The 24,607-nt window shown below is 41.9% G+C and overlaps 1 long non-coding RNA gene across 6 annotated transcripts in view; it reads right to left on the minus strand.

Annotated features, from left to right (window-relative positions):
- LOC132379146 (uncharacterized) overlaps positions 1 to 24,607 on the minus strand; it is a 40,926-nt gene that overhangs the window by 10,247 nt on the left and 6,072 nt on the right. The gene's annotated exons all lie outside the window — the stretch shown is intronic.

Here is a 24,607-nt window from a genome sequence, read left to right on the forward strand (position 1 = left end):
TTAATAACGTGCCCACTGAGTGTATGTGCGTGGTCTTCTGCTGCTGTAGCCCGTCCATTTCAGGTTTTGATGGGTTATGTGTTAGGAGGTGCTTTTCTCCACACCATTGTTGTAATGTGTGGTTATTTGAGTTGCTGTTGCTTCCTGTCAGCTTGAACCAGTCCGGCCATTCTCCTCTGACCTCTCTCACTAACAGGGCACTTTTGCCCACAGAACTGCCACTCACTGGATGTTTTTTGTTTTTCTCTGAAGACTCTAAAGCAGGAGTTCCAAACCTGGGGACTTGGGGTCTTTGGCATAGAAAAAGTTAGTGAACCTCTGCTCTGGAGACTGTTGTGTGTGAAAATCCCAGAAGATCAGCAGTTTCTGAGATACTCAAACCACCCCGTCTGGCACCAACAATCATTCCACAGTCAAAGTCACTTAGATCACATTTGTTCCCCATTCTGATGTTATGTTTGAATAACTGAACCTCTTGATCGTGTCTGCATGCTTTTATGCATTGAGTTACTACCATGTGATTGACTGATCGGATATTTGCATTAGCGAGCAGGTGTACAGGTATATCTAATAAAGCAGTCCCTGAGCGTATGTCAAAACATACAGCGAAATTCTTCATTTGCATTAACAACCAACACAGCCAAGTATGTATTGGGGCAGCCTGCAAGTGTCACCACGTATTCCAGTGCCAGCATAGCATTCCCACAATGCTTGGCAGAACAACACAAGAAACAACAACAATGAAACAAGCCCTGTTCCATTCTGACTCATGTAGTGGCAAATTCCTTACAAAACACATCCCACACTGGTCGTTACAAAACACTGTGGGAATGAAAAGATATATCAACCACCGACCTTTCATTTTTCCCTTTCCTAACTACTGCTGGAAGTGATTCATACCGAATAAGATACCAGTGATCAGTTGTGGTAACCAGTGATGTACTTGGCAGAGTTCCACAGATTAGAGTGAAGTAAATTTCTCCCATCAGGCTCATGTTACACTTGGCTGCCTGTGCTATCAAATGGTTCCTGTAACTTCAATGTCAAGTCAAGTCAAGTCAACTTTTATTGTCATTTTGACCATAACTGCTGGTACAGTGCATAGTAAAAATGAGACAACGTTTTTCAGGACCAGACTGAACTATGTATTAAAAAAAAACAACACAGAGAAAGCTACACTAGACTACAGACCTACACAGGACTGCATAAAGTGCACAAAAACAGTGCAGGCATTACAATAAATAATAGACAGGACAGTAGGGCAAGGTGTCAGTCCAGGCTTTGGGTATTGAGGAGTCTGATAGCTGGGGGAAGAAACTGTTACATAGTCTGGTCATGAGAGCCCGAATGCTTCGGAGCCTTTTCCCAGATGGCAGGAGGGAGAAGAGATTGTATGAGGGGTGCATGGGACCCTTCATAATGTTGTTTCCTTTGCGGATGCAGTGTGTACTGTAAATGTCCATGATGGCAGGAAGAGAGACCCTGATGATCTTCTCAACTGACCTCACTATCCACTGCAGGGTCTTGTGATCCGAGACGGTGCAATTTCCAAACCAGGCAGTGATGCAGCTGCTCAGGACGCTCGCAATACAACTCCTGTAGAACGTGATGAGGATACGGGGTGGGAGCCTTCGCAAAAAGTAGAGATGCTGCTGGGCTTTCTTTGCTATGGAGCTGGTGTTGAGGGACCAGGTGAGATTCTCCATCAGGTGAACAGCAAGAAATTTGGTGCTGTTTACGATCTCTACCGAGGAGCCGTCGATGTTCAGCAGGGAGTGGTCGGGGATGTGGTATTCTTAAGAGTTAGCATAGTGTTTAGCGAGTTCAGAGTTCAATTTCATCACCTTTGAGGAGTTTGTATGTTCTCCCCGTGAACTGGGTGGGTCTCCCCTGGATGCTCCAGCTTCCTCCGAAAGACGTACTGGTTAGTAGGTTAATTGGTCAATGTAAGTTGTCCTGTGATTAGGCGAGGGTTAAGTATGGAAAGGTTGCTAGGCAGCACAGCTCTGTGGGCCAAAGGGCCTTCTCTGTGCTGTATCTCTAAATAAATAGTTAAGTCTGTAATCCAAAAGAAGTACAGGTCATTAAACCTCTTAAACCTGCCCCGACCAAATAACAAGATCAAGGTTAATTTTTCCCTTGCTTCCAGATTTTGCTACTCATCCCATATCCCCTGACTTCCTGAAACAGCCTAAATCTATCAATCGATACGCTCAGTGATTGGCAGAGAGTTGCAAAGGTTCACTGAGCACTGGTTGAAGAAACATCTTCTCACCTCCCTCCGGAATGGCCAGTCCTTACTTTGGGAGAGTGAAGAGGGAGCTTCACTCTGTGTCTGGGCCTTTCATCGGAACCAGAGACTAGAGTGAGGTAAAGTGCCGCCCATTACACACGTGACCTGTTAGCCTACTTATCAGAGCATCTTTGGGAATGGGAAAGGAAACTGGAGCATCTGGAGGAAACCCGTGCAGTCACAGGGAAAACTCCTTTACAGACACGAACTGCACACTCTGGCACTGTGATTGTACTACACTAACTGCTACAGAAAGCCACTGTATGTGAACCATTTAAAATATTTTTATCAAGTTCAAATTCAAGTTTAATTGCCATTCAACCATACATGAATACCCATGAATACAGCCAAACGAAACTGCATTCCTCCAGGACCAAGGTGCAAAGTGCAGTCATACATGGCACAAGTTACATATAGCAATAAACAGACAAACATCCGTACGCACACAGTCCACATTGAGCAAACACTGGAGAGCAGTCAGCCTCCAATCCAGCATGGACACCATGCTACACTGCCTCCGGTGTCTCCTCTCCTGGTCTCCTGTAACAGGCAAGCCCACGGTGTGAGGCCTGGTCCTCACTACAACTGAGGTCACGCAACTCCCCCTGCCGTTGATCTCACCAATAAACCAGTGAACTGGACTTGCTGTATTTTACATTAAAACATTCCCAGTAATGCAGCATTTTAAAGACTCCCATTAATGGAATAATTTGAAGGATGGAAGCACAAAGCAAAATGTGAACGATTAGTGTTATGGCCCCTGTGGCCTAAAACAACACTGTCCATCTATCACAGAGTTATACTGAGGTAGTTCAAACATCAAGGCAAAAATAGCTAAGAGCTTATAATGTATTTGTAAGCAAAAAATGCACTCTGCAATGATTACATTAACAATTACATTTAATCTCTTGGGGGCTCTTAACAAGATTATATATTCCAGCCAAATAGCTTAGGATATCTTAAATATATTTCCATCAAACTGAATTGAAAAGCATGATTTAAAATACTGAGGTCAAGTGGATGAAATCAGTTCTTTTAGAATATTAGAGTCCCTGTATTAATTCCCCTTCTCCCAACTGTCTCATTTTTGATCAATTTCATTCCCCTAGTTTTCACAATCAATATTTTAAAAGATTTTTTTTACATTTCTGAAATGTCTTTAAGAAATGGCCAAAAGCAATTCAAAATAATGTAATGAAGAGAAAAAAAATTCTACACATGAGAAGGTATCAGCACAGGTTACAAAAAGCTTGGTCAAAGAGGAACTATTTATGAGGAGAACAATAAGAGACGCCAGGTTTAATATCACTGGAGTATGTTGTGAAAATTGTTGTTTTGCAGCTACAGTACATTGCAATACGCAATTTAAAAAATATAAACTACAATAATAAATATATATTTTAAAAACAAATGTAAAATGAAGTGCAAAATAGAGCAATAAGATAGTGAGGTAGTGTTTATGGGTCAGTTCATTTTCCATTCATAACTATGACGAAGGAAGGGAAGGATCTGTTCCTGAATCATCGAGTGTGTATCTTAAATCTTCTGCACCACCTCCTTGATGGTAGAAATGAGAAAAAGGCATTTCCTGGGTGATGGCGTGTCCTCAATGATGGATGCCGCCTTTTTAAGGTGTCCTTGATGCTGAGGAGGCTGGTGGCCATGAAGGAGCTGGCGGAGTTTACAACTTGCTGCAGCTTTTTCTGATCCTGTGCAGTGGCCCCTCCATACCAGAGGGTGGTACAACCAGTTAGAATGCTCTCCATGGTAGAGAGCTCAAGGGACTGAGTTGTAGGGAGGGGTTGGGCAGACTCGGACTTGATTCCTTAGAGAGTAGGAGACTGAGAAGTGATCTTATGAAGGTGTATAGAATCATGAGGGTCTTTGATAGGGTGAATAGTGAATCAAGAACTAGAGTACATAGATTTAAAGGAGGGGATCCCAGAGTCTAATGTTGTTAATGAATGGACAATTAAAATCCCCTCCCAGCTTTCCCCTCACCTATCATCTGCCAGCTTGTACTCTTTCTCCTCTCCCCACGGCACAGGATCGAAATAAGCTGCAGGAAGCTGTAAACTCAGTCAGCTCCATCATGGGCACCAGCCTCTCCAGCATCCTGGACATCTTCAGGAGTGATGCCTCAGAAAGGTGGTGTCCATCATTAAGGACCCCATCACCCAGGACATGCCCTCTTCTCATTGCTGCCATCAGGAAGGAGGTACAGGAGCCTGAAGACACAAACTCAGTGATTCAGGAACAGCTTCTTCCCTCTGCCATCCGGTTTCTGAATGGACATTGAAACTATAAACACTACCTCACTACTTCTTTGCAGTACTTATTTAATATAATTTTATATATATATATATACACACACACACACACATATATTGTAATTCACAGATTTTATTATTATGTTTTGCCATGTACTGCTGACACAAAAACAGCAAATTTCATGACACATGCCAGTGAAATTAAACCTGATTCTGATTCTTATTCTAGCTTCTACCCATTTCCTTTCCAGTTCTGATGAAGGGTGTTGACCTGAAACAACAAATGTTTATTCCCCTCCAAAGATACTGCCTGACCTGCTGAGTTCCTCCAGCATTTTGTGTGTGTTTGTCATTAAAATCACGGTTGCCCCAGAGGCCAGAACAAAAATACCAGGAGTTTTGTCAAAGCATAAGTCACTGCACCATATTGTATAAGTTTGTTACTCCGTTGTTGTGAAGTTTTTTATTGATATCCTCAGGGTGTGAATGATGCTTAAAAAAGTTAAATTTTTTTTATTTCTGAGGATGTATCTGCATATAGATAAAGGTGCTTTATACAAGATTACAACTTCATTAGTAGTACATACTAGGGAAAAGGTTGCTGGTGTTAATTGATATTTTTATTGATTTCCTGGTGCCCACCCATTTCAATTTTACTTCCCATTCCCATTCCAACATCAGTCCATGCCTCCGCTCCTGCCATGATGAGGTCACACTCAGCTTGGACAAATAGCACTTTACATTCCATCTGGATAGCCTCCAACCTAACAGCATGAATACTGATTTCTTGAACTCCCTGTAATTGCTCCCCCTTCCCCTCCTTCACGATTCCCCATTCTAATTTCCCTCTCTCTTCTTCTCTCCTCACCTGCTCATCCCCTCCCTCTGCTGCTCCTCCCACTTCCCTTTCTTCCTTGGTCTTCTACCCTATCCTATCAGATTCTCCCTTCTCCAGCCCTTTATCTCTTCCAATGATCAAACTCCCTGCTCTTTACTTCGCCTTCCTCCCTTCTCCCGGTTTCACCAATCACCTCCCACCTTCATATACGGTACTTACTTCTCCCCTTCCTTTCCAATCCTGATGAAGGGTCTTGGCCCAAAACGTTGACTGTTCACTCTTTTCCATAGGTGCTGCCTGGCCTGCTGTGTTCACCCAGCATATCGTGTGTGTTGTTTAAGATTTCCAGCATCTGCAGAATTTCTCGTGTTTATTTTTGTTAACGGATTTGTGAAAATATAGCAATTAGAATAATTTGCCTGGAAGAGATATTTTCTTTTGATCAACATGGATGGTGAAATAGAATGAGCTTCTGATTCGGTCTCAACTTATCAAAAGGAATGTCCATTAAGTTCTAACTTGTCACGTTTGATAGATAGCCGCAGGCGTGATGTGGGTATCTTGTTTCATATTCTTGGCACATTCCAGATCGAGCTCCTTTTTGAACTCCATAGCTCAGGGATTACCACACTTAGGAAATTTAATATTTCGTCATCTCTTACAGCCATGTTCAAGCTATTGTTTCCACAATAAATGATCAGGCAGACAGCGCAAAATGAGGAGAATTTACCTTCTGCTCACAGCTCATTTTGCATATAGCATCTCCAGATTAAAATCACCATAATGGAGAAACTTCTGGAAAATGTTTTGAGATATAATGAGTGCTTGGAATGAAGCATTGTACAACTAACTTGGACTTCTAATTTGAGTTAGGAGGTGGAAAAGGTAAAGGGCTAGGAGGTTAATTGGTCACATGGGTGTGAATGGGCAGCATGGGTTTGTTGGGCTGGAGGAGCCTGTTACCTGGCTGTATCTCTAAATAAAATAAATAATATAAGTAAACTAATGTACTCATCACATTACAAACCACTCTTAGCCCAGGTGATAATTCTACGCTTCCATGCACATAAGTCTACTGTCCTCGCTGTGTGGATATTCAAAGTGAAGCTGTGAGTTAAACATCTTATCAAAATCCCAACATTAAGTCCATAAGATTAGGAGCAGAATTAGGCCATTCATTCCATCGAGTCTGCTCTGCCATTTCATCATGGCTGATCCCGGATCCCATTCAACCCCATACACCTGCCCTCTCACCATACCCCTTGATGCCCCGACGAATCAGGAATCTATCAACTTCCACTTTAAATATACCCACGGACTTGGCCTCCACTGCAGTCTGTGGCATAGCATTCCACAGGTTCACCACTCTTTAACTTAAAAAATTCCCCTTTACTTCTGTTCTAAAAGGTCACTTCTCAATTTTGAGGCTGTGCCCACTAGTTCTGGATACCCCACCAGAGGAAACATCCTCTCCACATCCACCTTATCTAGTTCCTTCAACATTCAGTAGGTTTCAATGAGATCCCCACACATCCTTCTAAATTCCAGTGAGTACAGGCCCAAAGCTGTCAGTCACTCCTCATATGTTAACCTATTCATCCCCAGAATAACCCTTGTGAACCTCCTCTGGACTCTTTCCAACGACAACACATCCTTTCTGAGATATGGGGCCCAAAACTGTTGACAGTACTCCAAGTGCTGCCTGACTAGTGTCTTATAAAGCTTCAGCATTATCTCCTTGTTTTTATATTCTATTCCACTTGAACTGAATGCCAACAATGCATTTACCTTCTTTACCACAGATTCAACCTGTAAATTAACCTTCTGGGAGTCTTGCACGAGGACTGTCAAGTCCCTTAGCATCTCTGATGTTTGAATTTTCTCCCCATTTAGATAATAGTCTGTACTATTGTTCCTTTCACCAAAATGTATTTTCATACATTTCCCAACACTGTATTCCATCTGCCACTTTTTTGCCCATTCTTCTAATTTGTCTAAGTCCTGCTGCAATTGCATTGTTTCCTCAGCACCATCTACCCTCCACCTATCTTCATATCATCTGCAAACTTGGCCACAAAGCCATCAATTCCATTATCTAAATCATTGACAAACAATATGAAAGTAACGGTCCCAATACTGACCCCTGAGCAACACCACAGGTCACTGGCAGCCAACCAGAGAAGTCCCCTGTATTTCCATTCACTTTCTCCCGTCTGTCAGCCATTCCTCTACCCATGCCTGTATATTTCCTGTAACGCCATAGGATTTTATCTTGTTAAGCAGCCTCATGTGAGGCACCTTATCAAGTGCCTTCTGAAAATCTGAGTAACATCCACTGCCTCTCCTTTGTCCACCCTGCTTGTTACTTCCTCGAAGAATTCTAACAGATTTGTCAGGCAAGATTTCCCTTGACAGAAACCATGCTGACTTTGACTTATTTTATCATTAGTCTTCAGTTACCCCAAAAACTTGTCCTTAATAATGGACTTCAACACTTTCCCAACCACTGAGGTCAGGCCTACTGGCAAATAATTTCCTCTCTTTTGTCTTACTCCCTTCTTAAAGAGTGAAGTGACACTTGCAATTTTCCAGTCCTCCAGGACCCTGCCAGGATCAAGTGATTCTTGAAAGATCGTGACAAATGCATCCAATATCTCTTCAGCAACCTCTTTCTGGACAAGTAGTCCATTTGGTCCAGGTGACTTAACCAGTTTAAGACCTTTGAGTTTGCCTAGCACATTTTCCTTTGTAATAGCAATGGCACTCACTCCTGCTCCCTGACTCTCATGGACCTCTGGCATACAACTAGTGTCTTCCACAGTAAAGAATGAAGCAAAGTACTTATTAAGTTCATCTGTCATTTCTTTGTCCCCCCATTACTAACTCAGCAGCATCATATTCCAGTGGTCCAATATCAACTCTCACCTCCCTTTTATTCTTTGTACAACTGAAAAAACTTTCAGTATCCTGCTTTATATTATTGACTAGTCTGCCCTCAAATTTCATCTTCTCCCTTCTTATAGCCTTTTTACTTGCCTTTCATTGGATTTTAAAAGCTTCCCAATCATCCACCTTCCCACTCACTTTTACTACCTTATATGCCCTTTCCTTGGCTTTTTATGCAGTCCTTAACTTGCCTTGTCAGCCACAGTTGCATAGCCCTGCCATTTGAGAACAATTTCTTCTATGGGACATATCTATCCTGTGCCTTGTGAACTATTCCCAGAAACTTCAGCCACCTCTGCTCTGTCGTCATCCCCACCAGTATCCTCCTCCAATCCACCTGGGCAAGCTCCTCTCTCAGGCCTCTGTAATTCCCTTCATTCCTTTGTGATACTGAGCATGTGATTTATGCTTCTCTCTCAAATTGCAGTATGAATTCAATCATATTATGAACACTGCCTCCTAAGGGTTCCTTTATGTTAAGCTGACTAATAAAATCTGGGTTATTGCACAACACCCTAACTAAGATGGCCTTTCCCCGAGTAGCCTCAAGCACAAGCTGTTCTAAAAAGCCATCTTGTAGGCATTCAACAAATTCCCCCTCTTATGTTCTGACACCAACCTAATTTTCCCAATCCCCTTGCATATTGAAGTCCCCCATTACAATTGTGTCATTACCCTTATTACATGTCCTTTCCAGTTCTCTTTGCAATCTCAACCCCACATCTTGGCCTATAAATGACCTTCCCATAACTTTTTTTTTACCCTTGCAGTTTCTTAACTGCACCCACAAAGAATCGACATTCTCTGATCCTATGTCTCCTCTTTCTAAAGCTGTAATTCCATCTCTTACCAATAAAGTCACACCACCACCTATGCTTTCCTGCCTGTCACCCAAGGTAGAAGCTTCCTTCAGGGTTTTTAATGAGATATTACTTGTGAAATTGCAGTTTGTTAAATATGCATTAAATTCAATACAGAAACTGAATATACTAATACTGTTGATTATGCTTGCAATTGGCATTAATCATGGTGCTAGACACACACACACACACACACACACACACACACACACACACACACACACACACACACACACACACACACACACACACACACACACACACACACACTTACACTTTCCGCTGCTGCCTGTATGGAGTTTGTTTGTTCTCCCCGTGACAATGTGAGTTTGTGAGTTTCTTCTGTGCTCCAGTTTCCTCCCACAGTCCAAAGACACACTGGTTAGTAGGTTAAATGTTCATTGTAAATTGTCCAGTGACTAGGCTTGGGGTAAATCAAGGGATTGCTAGAGGTGCAGCTCATAGGCCACAAGTGCTTGTTCCATGCCCTTTCATCTCAATCAATGGATAAATAAATATGCTGTGTAAACAAGAGCAAACTTGTGGCAAAACGGTATCTTAATAACGATAAACGATAAATAAAATATATCTGCTAAATGTTTGCCCATATTACCACAACTGAGGACTCACAGATATTGCTGTTTCAGTGGCAACTAGACAAAGTATGGAGATGGAAGCCTTTCCACTGTGTGCTTCAAATTGAAGTCTGAATTAACCTGCGCTGGAAATATTATATTAAGAAAAAGCAGCTTACGTACAGGAAGTGATGTTCATACGAACTGAGCTGTGCCTCCAGAGGCCAGAACAAGATGATTTTCTTGATGATGCTATTTATTTTATGAATGCAAGTAGGAGTGAGTGATCCAGCAAGTGATCCCCTGGGTCAAGTAGATTTCTAGGCATAATAAAATGCATCAACAATGTGATGCTAATTATATTCATGTCGTCTTGAGATACAAAGCACATAATAGTGTGCATTTTCCAATTAGGTATGTGCCCTAGGAAATGTAATCCCAAAGGAAAATAAGATTACAGCAGCCTAATAAGAAATAGATCAGGAAGTCAATATGGTGCTTGTATTCACAGGGCTGCTGGATTGAGAGATGTTCTACAGCTCTGAGAAAGCAAGGATCAGAGTTCTTTGAACCAACCAGTGCAAACCTAATCACTGCAGATTAGCAATGCCATAACCACTTTGTACTAAAATAGACTTTAATCTTTTTGTTCTAATTATGTAAACATTGTGTATAATTTACATTAGTTTCTGCTTTTCTTGTGATTGCTGCTTACAGTGGCATGCAAATGTTTGGACGCCCCGATCAAACTTTCTGTTACTGCGGATAGTTAAGCGAGTAGAAGATGAACTAATCTCCAAAAGTCATAAAGTTAAAGATGAAACATTCTTTTCAACATTTTAAGCAAGATTAGTGTATTATTTTTGGTTTGTACAATTTTAGAGTGAAAAAAGAAAAGGAACACCATGCAAAAGTTCAGGCACCCCAAGAGATCTGAGCTCTTAGATAACTTTTACCAAGGTCTCAGACCTTAATTAGCTTGTTAGGTCTATGGCTTGTTAACAGTCATCATTAGGAAAGGCTAGGTGATGCAAATTTCAAAGCTTTATGAATACCCGGACTCCTCAAACCTTGTCCCAATAATCAGCAGCCATGGGCTCCTCTAAGCAGCTGCCTAGCACTCTGAAAATTAAAATAAATGATGCCCACAAAGCAGGAGAAGGCTATAAGAAGATAACAAATTATTTTCAGGTAGCCGTTTCCTCAATTCGTAATGTAATTAAGAAATGGCAGTTAGCAGGAATGGTGGAGGTCAAGTTGAGGTCTGGAAAACCAAGAAAACTTTCCGAGAGAACTGCTCGTAGGATTGATGGAAAGGCAAATCAAAATGCCCATTTGACTGCACAAGCCCCTCAGGAAGATTTAGCAGACTCTGGAGTGGTGGTACACTGTTCTACTGTGCAGCAACACCTGCACAAATATGACCTTCATGGAAGAGTCATCAGAAGAAAATCTTTCCTGCATCCTCACCACAAAATTCAGCATCAGAAGTTTGCAAAGAAATATCTAAACAAGCCTGATGCATTTTGGAAACAAGTCCTGTGGACTGATGAAGTTAAAATAGAACTTTTTGGCTGCAATGAGCAAAATTATGTTTGGAGAAAAAAGGGTGCAGAATTTCATGAAAAGAACACCTCTCCGACAGTTAAGCACGGGGGTGGATCGATCGTGCTTTGGGCTTGTGTTGTAGCCAGTGGCATGGGGAACATTTCACTGGTAGAGGGAAGAATGAATTCAATTAAATCCCAGCAAATTCTGGAAGCAAACATCACACCGACTGTAAAAAAAAAGCTGAAGATGAAAAGAGAATGGCTTCTACAACAGGATAATGATCCTAAACACCCCTCAAAATCCCCAATGGACTACCTCAAGAGGCGCAAGCTGAAGGTTTTGCCCTGGCCCTCACAGTCCCCCAACCTAAACATCATTGAAGATCTGTGGATAGACCTCAAAAGAGCAGTGCATACAAGACGGCCCAAGAATCTCACAGAACTAGAAGCCTTTTGCAAGGAAGAATGGGCAAAAATCCCCCGAACAAGAATTGAAAGACTCTTAGCTGGCTACAGAAAGCATTTACAAGCTATGATACTTGTCAAAGGGGGTGTTACTAAGTACTGACCATGCGGCGTGCCCAAAATTTTGCTTCGGGCCCTTTTCCTTTGTTGTTATTTTGAAACTGTAAAAGATGGAAATAAAAAAGTAATCTTGCTTAAAATGTTAAAGGAATGTGTCATCTTTAACTTTATGCCTTTTGGAAATCAGGTCATCTTTTACTCACTTAGCTATTCACAGTAACAGAAATTTTGACCAGGGGTGCCCAAACTTTCACATGCCACTGTATATGATGCTAAACACAAGAGATTTTGCACATGATGGAAATCCAGAGCAACACACACAAAATGCTGGAGGAACTCAACAGGTCAGGCAGCATCTATGGAGGGAATAAACAGCTGATGTTTTGGGCTGAGACTATTTTTCATCGCACTTGTGCATACACGTACTTGTGCGATTTATCTTTGACCTACTTTACTCCAATAGACAGGACAGCGGGGGTCATTTTGTGATCAGCGCCAAACTTGGTCCAGGGTGGAGGATGCCAGAAGTCTGGAGTGATGCACACAAAATGCTGGGGAACTCAGCATCAGATCAAAAGATATAGGAGTGGAATTAGGTCCATCATCTCTGCTCCACCATTCCATCATGGCCGATTTATTACTCCTCTCAACCCCATTCTCCTGCCTTCTAATAACCTTTGACACACTAACAAATCTCAAATCTATCAAATATCACTTTAAATACAGCCAATGAATTGGCTTCCATGTGTCTGGCAGTATTATGGAGAGGAATAGAGGGCTGACGTATTGGGCTGAGTGTCTTCATCAGGACTGGAGAGGAAGGCAGAAGAAGCGTGAGTAGGAAGTTCGGGGGGGGGGGTACAAGCTGGCAGGTGATATTTGAGGCCAGATGAGAGTCACTAGCTACACTAACTGAAATTTAATTAGTATTACAAAGAGATTAGAACTTAAAGTCTGAACGAAACATTATGATATGCATTGTATAACTGGTACACTTATTCCTTCAACAACTGTGTTAGCATAGCACTTTTGACCCCACACCACCAAGTTCAGGAACAGTTATTACCCCTCAACCATCAGACTCCTGAACCAGTGTGGATAACTTCACTCAGCTCAACTTTGAACTGATTCCACAACCTATGTACTCACTTTGAAGGACTCTACAATTCATGATCTCAGTATTATTTATTTACATTTTTTGTATTTGCAGAGTTTGTCTGCTTTTGCACATTGGTTGCTTGCCAGTCTCTGTGTGTAATTTTTCACTGATTCTATTGTATTTCTTTGCTCTACTGTAAATGCCTGCAAGAAAATGAATCTCAGGGTGTTATATGGTGACATATACATATTTGATAATACATTTACTTTGAACTTTGAAAGCAAACATATATTGGCTATTCCTAGTTGTGATTGAGAAGATGGTGATGGATTGGCATGTGCGTCTGCTGTTGGTGAAGGTGCCTCCATAGGGCTTGTGGGACTGATGGGAGGAGTCTCAAGGTAGTGTTTGGTGATATATACGTACTTTGACAATAAATCTACTTTGAACTTTGAACACTGTCGTTAATATCTTTCAGGTTTCACTTCCACATAGGTTGTACATTTTTACAATAATAGTAATCACTGGGCTCAATCTGTTTCCATTTCTTTATCACATAACAGAGACAAATAATGTAAGATCATTTTTTCATCAGAAATATTTCCAGTTTTGTTGACATAACTTTTCTGATCAGTTGACCCGATGCAGAATGAAAGATCGCTCCATTTCCACACTGAATTTCACTTCCCTTTCAGGATACCCCATGAGTCTTAAAGTCAAAAATCAAAGAGTATTGATTATCAAAGTACATATATGTTGCTGTATCCTACCTTGAGATTAATTTTCTTGCAGGTATTTACAGGAAAATAGAGAAATACAACAGAATTTATGAAAAACTATGCAACCAAGAGCTGACAAATAACAAATGTGCAAGTGAAGACTAATTGTGCAAATAAATAAATAAATAAATAGTTCTGAGAAGATGAATTGTAGAATCCTTGGAAGTATTGAGGTGAGTGAAGTCATCCACGTTGGTTCAGGGGCCTAATAGTTGAAGGGTAGTAACTGTTCCTGAACCTGGTGGTAAGGAAAACCAATGAAATGCCTTTAGAGAAGTGGGAAACACAGCAAGTCAAAACAGACAGCAATGGAAATGGACTAATGACCAGCTTGTGGAAATATTGATTGAGGGAACTGTGTCAGTCAGCGCTATGAGAAGGTGCCTCTCTACATTGATTTTCATGTTTACAGTTCATTCCAGTAATTAGATGAGAAGGCTGAGTGTAATGACTCTATTTCCCTGACAATACAAACCTATATTTGGAAAGCAAAGAGTAAATGGGCAATTATGTATTATGTAAACACACAAGAAAGTCTGCGGATACTGGAAGTCCAGAGCAACATACACAACATGCTGCAGGAACTCAGCGGGTTGGGCAGCATCTATGGATGCAAATAAACAGTCAACGTTTGGGGCTGAGATCCTCTTCCATTCCAGTCCTGATGAAGGGTCCTGCCCCAAAACATTAACAGTGTGTTCATTTCCATAGATGCTCCCTGACCTGCTGAGTTTCTCCAGCATCTGCAGACTTCCTTGTGTTTATGAGATTCTGCTGATGCTGGAAATCTAGAGCAACACAGACAAAATGCTGGAGGAACTCAGCAGGACAGGCAGCATAACCGGTCAATGTTTTGGGTCAAGCCCCTTCATCAGGACTGCGAAGGAAAGAAGATGGGGTGTGCAGGGTAGGGGTAGAAGCAGGGAGCTGATAGGTGAAGACAAATGAGGGGGAAGGTGGGAGGGGGGGATGAAGAAAGAGACTGGGAGGAGGTAGGTAGATGAAGTAAGGGGCTGAAGAAGAAGGAATTTGACAGGAGAAGAGAGTGGACCATGGGAGAAAGGAAGGGAGGAGTGAAGGCATATCAGATGGAGGTGATGTGCAAGTGAGGAGAAGGGGTAAAAGGGTAAGAAGACTGGGAAATGGAAAAAGAGGATGGTTCGGGAAGAAATGATCATAAGTTAGAAAAATCGATATTCGTGCTGTCGGATTGTAGAAGGAGTTTGCAGGATACTTGAAGGCACATGATAAAATAGGCCAAAGGGAGTATGGTTTCCTTAAGGGGAAATCTTTCCTGGCAAATTGCTTGGAGTTTTTGAAAAAATAACAGGCAGGATGCAAGATAGTCAAAGGAGAGTCAGTGCATGTTGTTTATTTGGATTTTCAGAAGACCTTTGACAAGGTGTCTCACATGAGGGCTGCTAAACAAGGCAAGAGCCCATGGTATTACAGGAAATATAATAGCATTTCTGAAATTTGATACCTCCAACAGTGCTGCCTCACTTGTCACTGAAATTGAGTACCAGGTGAGAGTTTTGTGCTGAATTCTTTAGAAAGGACAAGGTGGGGGATGTGGTGCTGCAAGCACATGATTTAAAGGCAAGTTAGAATTACACTCCATGGCCACTTTATTAGCTACCTCCTATTCCTAGCAAAGTGGCCACTACAAGTATTCCGTGGTCGTCTGTTGCTGAAACTCATCCACTTCAAGGATGGATGTGTTGTGCATTCAGAGATGCTCTTCTCCACACCACATGTTGTAACATGTGGTTATTGGAGTTACTGTCACCTTTTTGACCCAGTCTGGCCATTCTCCTCTGACCTCTCTCATTGACCAGTGTTTTTGCCCACAGAACTGTCGCTCACTGGATCTTTTTGCACCATTCTTTGTAAACTCTAGAGACTGTTGGGGCAGCGCGGTAACATAGCGTGGTCTTACAGTACCAGCGACACGTCTTCAGTTTCTACCACGGTCTGTAAGGAGCTTGTACATTCTCCCTGCATCTGCGTGCATTTCCCCAGGTGCTCAGGTTTCCTCCCACAGTCTACAGCTTGTTGATTGTAAATTATTCTGTGATTAGGCACTGATTAACTCAAAGCTTGCTAACTGGCACAGCTTGAAGTTCCAGAAAGGCCTGTTCCTCAGTGTATCTAAATAATTAAATAAATAAACCAATCAATAAATAAGTAGATAAATAAATAAATAATCTTTGGGAATCGGCCATTTCTGAACTATTCAAACCACCCCATCTGGCACTACAATCATTCCACGGTCAAAGTCACATTTCCTCCTCATCCTGACGTTTGGTCTGAACAACAACTGAACCTCTTGACCATGTCTGCTTGCTTTTATGCATTGAGTTGCTGCCACATGATTGAATGATTAAATATTTGCATTAACGAGCAGGTGTACAGGTGTAACTAATAAATTGACCAGAGTGTATGTAACTTAAATATAATATTTTGGAATAGAATTTTTGTATTTATCATAACAATTCTATTAAATAGATAATGTGTCACCTATACAATGAATTTCATTTGTTCCAGAAAAGCAAAGCTAATTATGTGCACATTAAATCAACTTAAAGTACATTTCTTTTACCATAAAGATACATGTTCTTCAGGGTTTTAAAACTTTGGAGTTGATTGTGAACCTTATTTGGAATTTACAGTACTCTGTGCGTAGGCCTCCGTTAGTCTTGATAGACCATGGATTTGCACCTTGGGAAGTTTCCAGGGCGCAAGCCTGGGCAAGGTTTTTTTAAGGAAGACCGGCAGTTGTCCAAACTGCAAGTCTCCCCTCTCCACGCCACCAATGTTGTCCAAGGGAAGGGCATTAGTTACAGTACTGCTCGTGCAATCACTCGAGTCAAGTGTAATTTTCTCCAGAGGGTTGTCTATTCGGGGCCCTCAGGTGACTGCAGAGGCCAATCCAGGATCCACATATTCTGGTGCGGTGTGGACGAGAGTAGGTGTGGGTGGTGGTCGGGTCTTTTGGTTGTTCAGTCTCTCCTTTCACAGCTGCCGCTTGTTCTCTGCAGCACAGTGGATGTTGCAGTTCCCTCTTGGACAGATTTCCTCCAGGTGTATCTATTGAGTGCAATGTCTCTCAGTTTTTAGATGTGATGTTGAATTTCTTCAGGCTGATTTTGATGTTATCTTTGAGGCGTTTCCTTTTCCCACCAAGGGCTCACTGACCTTCCTTCAACTGGGAGTAAAGGGCCTGTTTGGGGAGACATGAGATAGACATCTGGATGACATAACTCATCCTTCGGAGTAGGTGTTGCTTTATGTTGGAGGTGCTTCATGTTGGTGTCCACCAATACGCTGGTGTTAGTGTGTCTGTCCTTCCATCTGATCCTCAAAATCTTTCGAAAGGATCTCTTGTGGTATTGTTCCAGAGCTTTCGGTTGGCCAGTTATAATTACACTCTTGACAACCACAAATTATCAGTTAGTTGCTGGGATAATTCTGCTCTGATTGTGATTGCAATTGCAGGGTTAAAGAGTCAGGGTGCTAGGTACATTTCCTGGAGTTACGTTATTGTATACGTACTTGTAAATTAGATGATACCCAATTCCTGCAGTCCCATTGCCTCTCTGACGAGGGACCTATGTGTTGCAGGGATTGGTGTTGGGTCCATTGTTGTTTGTCATAGATATTAATGTTGTTTGTCATTGATATCATAGTAGACAATGAGGAAAGCTATCAAAGCTTGCAGTGGGATCTTGTCCAGCTGGAAAATTGGGCTGAGAAGTGGCAGATGGAATTTAAAACAGACAAACTTGAGGTTTTGTACTTTGGGAGGACAAACCAGGGTAGGTCTTACAGAGAACATGTACTGAGGACCATAAGACCATGACACTTGGTCATCGGGTTCAGAAAGAACTCTTGGCTCACAATCTACTTCGTTATGATCTTGTTCTTTATTGTTTACCCATACAACTCTTTCTCTGTAGCTGTTACACTTCATTCTGCATTCTGTTATTGTTTTACCTTGTACTACCTCAATCCACTGTGTAATGGTTTGATCTGTATAAACATTATGCAAGATAGGCTTTTTGCTGTAACTCAGTACACACCGCAATAATAAACCAATTTCAATTCTGATTTCAAATTCCATATGGATGTCAGAAATCAAGTTTAATTGTCTTTCAAACATGAGCATGTTTACAGCTAAACAATTCAGGTCACTGAAGCTACGATACTGTGGCAATACAGGTGTGTTACTGTGCAAACTGCGGCTGGTGATGATCGGGAGGATGGGACATATGTCAAACAGGTAATTTTATCCTGGGTAATGCTAAACTAAACACAAGAGATTCTGCAGATGCTGGAAGTACACACAAAGTGCTGGTGGAACTCAGCAGGTCAGGCAGCACCTATGGAGGGGTTTTGATGTTTTGGGCTGAAACCCTTCATCAGGACTGGAAAGAAGCCAGAATAAAAGGTAGGGGAGGGTAAGAAGGAGAAGAAGAAGAAGAAGGTGATAGGTGACGACAGGTAGTTGGGGGAGAGGGATGAAATAAGAAGCTGGGAGGTGATAGGTGGAAAAATTAAAGGGCTGGAGAAGAAGAAATATGATAGGAGAAGATAGTGGATCGTGGGAGAAATGGAAGGAGAAGGGCACCAGAGCAGGTGAGGAGAAGAAAGAAGAGGCCAGAGTGGGGATTTGATGAAGAGGGAAGGAGGAGGGGAAAATTACTGGAAGATGAAGAACAGGAACAGCGATTATCCCTCAACCATCAGGGTCTTGAACCAAAGGGATAACTTCACTCAGCTTCATTTGCCCCATCATTGAAATGTTCCCATAACATATGGACTCACTTTCAAGGACTTTTCATCTCATGTTCTCGATATTTATTGTTTATTTATTTATTATTCTTTCTTTTTTTATTTGCACAGTCTGTTGTATTTTGTGTACTGTTTGCACAAAAGACAAATGGTCTTACATTGATTCTGTTATGGTTATTATTCTATTATGGATTTATTGAATGTGCCCTCAAGAAAATGAATCTCAGGGTTGTACGTGAGGACATTTATGTACTTTGATAATAAATTTACTTTGAAATTGATGTTTGTAGCATCAGGTTGGAGGCTGCCTGAGCTACCTTAAAGTGTTAGAGCTACAGTTGACCTGGCAAGTGGAGAGTGTTTGATCACATTCCTGACTCGTGTCTTGCAGATGATGGGAAGAATATGGAGAACCAGTCGGTGAGTCAATTCCTGCAGGGTTTACAAGGTACTGAGATATTTCGGAGTCAATATGGTATTTCCCTCTGAAACCATTACAAATTGGTAATTTAGATGTAGAGGGAAAATGGACCAATTACCATTAATGGAAGTCAAATCAAAGCTCTGAGTGGAGATATGAATACAGGCTTAAGTATATCACAAATAAGCACTGATGATATTACAAAGCTAATCAGTGGGGTGTCAGAAATGGCAAAGGTGAGATGTAGGAGGAGCTCAATAAGTCAGGCAGCATCTGTGGAACTGAGGTATTAATGTGGGTGCCTCGGTTGTCATGGTGACTGGTAACCTCAGGATGTTGATGGTGGGGATTTAGTGTTGGTTAGACTCCCTCTTGCTGGGGGTGACCGTTGCCTGACGGTTTGGTACCACAGATGGCAGGGGGTGAATTGGAAGCCCAAAGCTGAGGCCTGTTGGCCAGAGATGTTTGCAAGTCCTCTGGGGAGGCTGAAGCCTGGTGTCTGCTGGAGGCTGGAGGCCTGACCCAGGCTGAAAGGACTGGTGAGAGCATGCAATGCAGCCTGTTTTTGTTGTTGTTGTTTTGTTGCTTGTTGTGATCTGTGTTGCTCTGTTGAGCATCATGGGACTGTTACGTTGGTGCCAGAATGTGTGATGACACTTGTAGGCTGACCCCAGCATAGCCTTGGGTGTGTTGGTTGTTAACATAATCAATGCATTTCTCTGTATGTTGTGATGTACATGTGACAAATAAATTTCAAGTCACTAGTGTTACTTTCTACAAGTCCACCCTTGCTTGTCAGTTATCAGGTGTTGCTACAGTCAGACATAAGCTGCTTCATTTGTTAGACCATAAGACATGGGAGCAGAATTAGGCCATTTGGCCCATCGAATCTGCTCTGTCATTCAGCCATACGTGAATGCTGCCAAACAAAACATGGCTAATTTATTATCCCTCTCACCCCATCCCCTGCCTTCCCAATGGAACAGGTGGAAGAAGATGCTCCTCACTTCATTCTGCATTCTGTTATTGTTTTACCTCAACACACTGTGAATGCAACACACACAAAATACTGGAGGAACTCATCAGACCAGGAAGCATCTATAGAAAAGAGTAAACAGTCGATGTTTCAGGCCAAGAACCTTCACCTGTTCTGATAAAGGCTCTCAGCTGGAATGTCAACTGTTTACTTTTTTCCATGGATGCTGCCTGGCCTGCTGAGTTCCTCCAGCATCTTATGGGTGTTGCTTTGACTTCCTGCATCTGCAGATTTTCTCTTGCACTGTGTAATGTTCTGATCTGTATGAACAGTACGCAAGGCACGTTTTTCTCTTTTTCTCAGTACGTGTGACAATAATAAACCAATTAAAATTAGCAGCCAATTGAGGACTCCACTCATCAGTACAATGGAAGGTTCAGATGTGAATGATGTTCCATCATTATGTACCAGACTTCTATGAGGCACGGTAGTGCAGTGCTTTCCAGTGCCAACTGAAACATTGGGCTTCAATTCCCACCGCTGTCTGTAAGGAGTTAGTATGTTCTCCCCGTGACAGTGCGGATTTCTTCCGGGTGCTCCAGTTCCCACATTCCAATGACACGTGGTTCGGATTAGCGAGTTGTGGGCATGCTGTGTGGGCAGGTGAAGCATAGCAACACTTTCAGGCTGTGCTCCCCCCCCACCCCCCGCACAATCATCGCTGATTAGATTTGGCACAAACGATGCATTTTGATGTACAATACTGAATCTTTAAGTCTTTAATCTCTTCTTCATGGTGTTCTGCCACTTTGAAGAGAAGCAAATCGATGCTTTAAGAGGCAACAGGATGAAAGTGTGGGAGAAGAACGCAAAGGAATTTTAACACATAAAATGCTGGAGGAACTCAGCAAGTTTGGCAGCATCGATAGAAATGAATAAACAGTCAACATTTCAGGCTGAGATCCTTCATCAGGTCTGGAAAGGAAGGGGAAGACACCAGAATAAGAACAAACATGAGGAAATCTGCAGATGCTGGAAATTCAAACAACAACACACACAAAATGCTGGTGGAACACAGCAGGCCAGGCAGCATCTATAGGGAGAAGCGCTGTCGACATTTCGGGCCGAAACCCTTCATCAGGACTAGTCGACAGCGCTTGTAACAACATGTAAGTTTTCATGTTTTATTGCTTTACAACTTTGAATCACAATGGCTTTTTTGACACTGATCAACGGAAAAGACTCTTCCAAGTAAACGTGAAAACAAATTTCTACAAATTGGCCTAAATTTGTTACAATTATTAAATACAAAATAATTGATTGCATAATTATTCATCTCCTTGAAGTCAGTATTTCCTATTTAGTAGATGCATCCTTGGCAGCAATTACAGCCTTGAGTCTGTGTGGATAGATCTCTATCAGCTTTGCACATCTGGAGACCTCAATCTTTCCCCATTCTTCTTTACAAAACTGCTCAGATTGCATGGGGATCATGAGTGAACAGCTCTTTTCAAGTCCAACCACAAATTCTCAATTGGATTGAGGTCTGGACTCTGACTTGGCTGCTCCAAGACATTAACTTTGTTGTTTTTAAGCATTCTTGTGCAATTTTGGCTTTCTGCTAGGGGTCATTGTCTTGCTGGACAAAATCTTCTCCCAAGTTTCAGTTCTCTTGCAGACTGCATCAGGGTTTCCTCCAGGATTTCCCTGTATTTTGCTGCATTCATTTTACCCTCTACCTTCACAAGCCTTCCAGGGCCTGCTGCAGTGAAGCATCCCCACAGCATGATCCAGCTGCTGCCACGCTTCACAGTAGGGATGATGTGTGGTGATTGGCTGATGCCAAACATAGCGTGTATTCTGATGGCCTGAAAACTCAATTTTGGTGCCATCAGACCATTGAACCTTCTTCCAACTGACTTCAGAGTCTCCCATGTGCCTTCTGGCAAACTCCAGCTGAGATTTTGTGTGAATTTTTTTCAACAGCGGCTTTCTCTTTGCCACTCTCCCATAAAACAGCGACTGGTGAAGCATCTAGGTAACAGTTGTTGTATGTGTGATCTGTCCCATCTTAACCACTGAAGCTTGTAACTCCTCCAGGTTTGTCGTAGGTCTCTTGGTGGCCTCTCTCACTAGTCCTGTTCTTACAAGGTCACTCAGATTTTCGGGACGGCCTGATCGAGGCAGATACACCGTTGTGCCTTATTCTTTCCATTTCTTGCTGACTGACTTAACTTTTCTCCAAGGGATATTCAGTGACCCGGAAATGTTCTTGTATCGATCTCCTGACATGTGCATTTCAATAACCTTTTTGCGAGTTGGTTGGAGTGTTCTTTTGTTTTCATGGTGTAGTTTTTACCAGGGTACTGACTCACCCGCAGTTGAACCTTCCATACAGGTGTATTAATCAATTAATTGAAACATTTTGACTGCACACAGGTGATCTCCATTTAACTAATTATGTGACTTCTGAAACCAATTGACAGTAGCAGCCATGATTTGGTGTGTCATGTTAAAGGAGGTGAATACTTATGCAATAATTATTTTGTGTTTTATATTCGTAATTAATTAGATCACTTTGTAGAGCTGTTTTCTCTTTGACATGAAAGAGTTTTTTTGATCGGTGTCAAAAAAAAGGCAAATTAAATTCATTGTGATTCAATGTTGTAAAACAATAAAACATGAAAACTTTGAAGGGGGTGAATACTTTTTATAGGCACCGTATCTGAACTTCATGATCCAAGTCAAGTCTAGTTTCAGCTCTGCTGTGAAACAAAATGAACTCGTTTCACATGCCAGAGCCAACTGCTTAAGGATTCAATTACAAGCAGTTTATCTTTAATTATTTTTGTCCTTAATATCTTATAAGATGAACTTAAGTTAATGAGGACATTAACCCCCTGAGCTGTTGTTAACTCAGTTTTCATATGAAGATTGGTATGAAAATAGACCCCAAAACTGTCAGGGGAAGTGAAATCAGAACAGTGCAGGGAGTTATAAATACAGGTTAACGTGGGCAAAAATAACCACTGGTGATTGTTACAAAGCAAAATACAGCAGATGTTGGAAATCTGAAATAGAAGATGCTTGTGGGATTCTATGGCTTCCAGGAAGAAGATGTCAGTCAGGAATCGGAAGAAAAAAAACTGGAGATTAAAGAAGTTTTAAAGGGGTGAGAAGGGAAAAAGGAAGAGAAACTGAAAAGGAGGTTATGTAACTTTGTGAAAATCAAACACTTTATTGCCAGAGTGTGAAACACACCAGAATTGTGGTTCCGTGCCAAGCAATATAAAACATAACTCAATAACAACCAACAATTTATAAGACAATAATGCAAACAGCCACGAGGAATCAACAATTAGCAGAATGGTCACATGAGCAAACTTCAATAATCAAACTTAAATAAATATGAACAGACTCAATAATTATAGACAATAGGTGCAGAGGTAGACCATTCGGCCCTTCGAGCCTGCACCGCCATTTTGAGATCATGGCTGATCATCTACTATCAATACCTGGTTCCTGCCTTGTCCCCATATCCCTTGATTCCCCTATCCATAAGATACCTACCTAGCTCCTTCTTGAAAGCATCCAGAGAATTGGCCTCCACTGCCTTCTGAGGCAGTGCATTCCAGACCCTCACAACTCTCTGGGAGAAGAAGTTTTTCCTTAACTGTCCTAAATGACCTACCCCTTATTCTCAAACCATGCCCTCTGGTACTGGACTCTCCCAGCATCTGGAACATATTTCCTGCCTCTATCTTGTCCAATCCCTTAATAATCTTATATGTTGCAATCAGATCCCCTCTCAATCTCCTTAATTCCAGTGTGTACAAGCCCAGTCTCTCTAACCTCTCTGCATAAGACAGTCCGGACATCCCAGGAATTAACCTTGTGAATCTATGCTGCACTTCCTCTATAGCCAGGATGTCTTTCCTTAACCCTGGAGACCAAAACTGTACACAATACTCCAGGTGTGGTCTCACCAGGGCCCTGTACAAATGCAAAAGGATTTCTTTGCTCTTGTACTCAATTCCCTTTGTAATAAAGGCCAACATTCTATTAGCCTTCTTCACTGCCTGCTGCACTTGCTCATTTACCTTCAGTGACTGATGAACAAGGACTCCTAGATCTCTTTGTATTTCTCCCTTACCGAACTCTACACTGTTCAGGTAATAATCTGCCTTCCTGTTCTTACTCCCAAAGTGGATAACCTCACATTTATTCACATTAAACGTCATCTGCCAAGTATCTGCCCACTCACCCAGCCTATCCAAGTCACCCTGAATTCTCCTAACATCCTCATCACATGTCACACTGCCACCCAGCTTAATATCATCAGCAAACTTGCTGATGTTATTCTCAATGCCTTCATCTAAATCATTGATGTAAATCGTAAACAGCTGTGGTCCCAATACTGAGCCCTGTGGCACCCCACTAGTCACCACCTGCCATTCCGAGAAACACCCATTCACCGCTACCCTTTGCTTTCTATCTGCCAACCAGTTTTCTATCCATGTCAATGTCTTCCCCCCAATGCCATGAGCTCTGATTTTACCCACCAATCTCCTATGTGGGACCTTATCAAATGCCTCCTGAAAATCGAAGTACACTACATCCACTGGATCTCCCTTGTCTAACTTCCTGGTTACATCCTCGAAAAACTCCAATAGATTAGTAA

Source organism: Hypanus sabinus, chromosome 21 (assembly GCF_030144855.1).
Source record: "Hypanus sabinus isolate sHypSab1 chromosome 21, sHypSab1.hap1, whole genome shotgun sequence".
NCBI classification, from domain to species: Eukaryota; Metazoa; Chordata; class Chondrichthyes; order Myliobatiformes; family Dasyatidae; genus Hypanus; species Hypanus sabinus.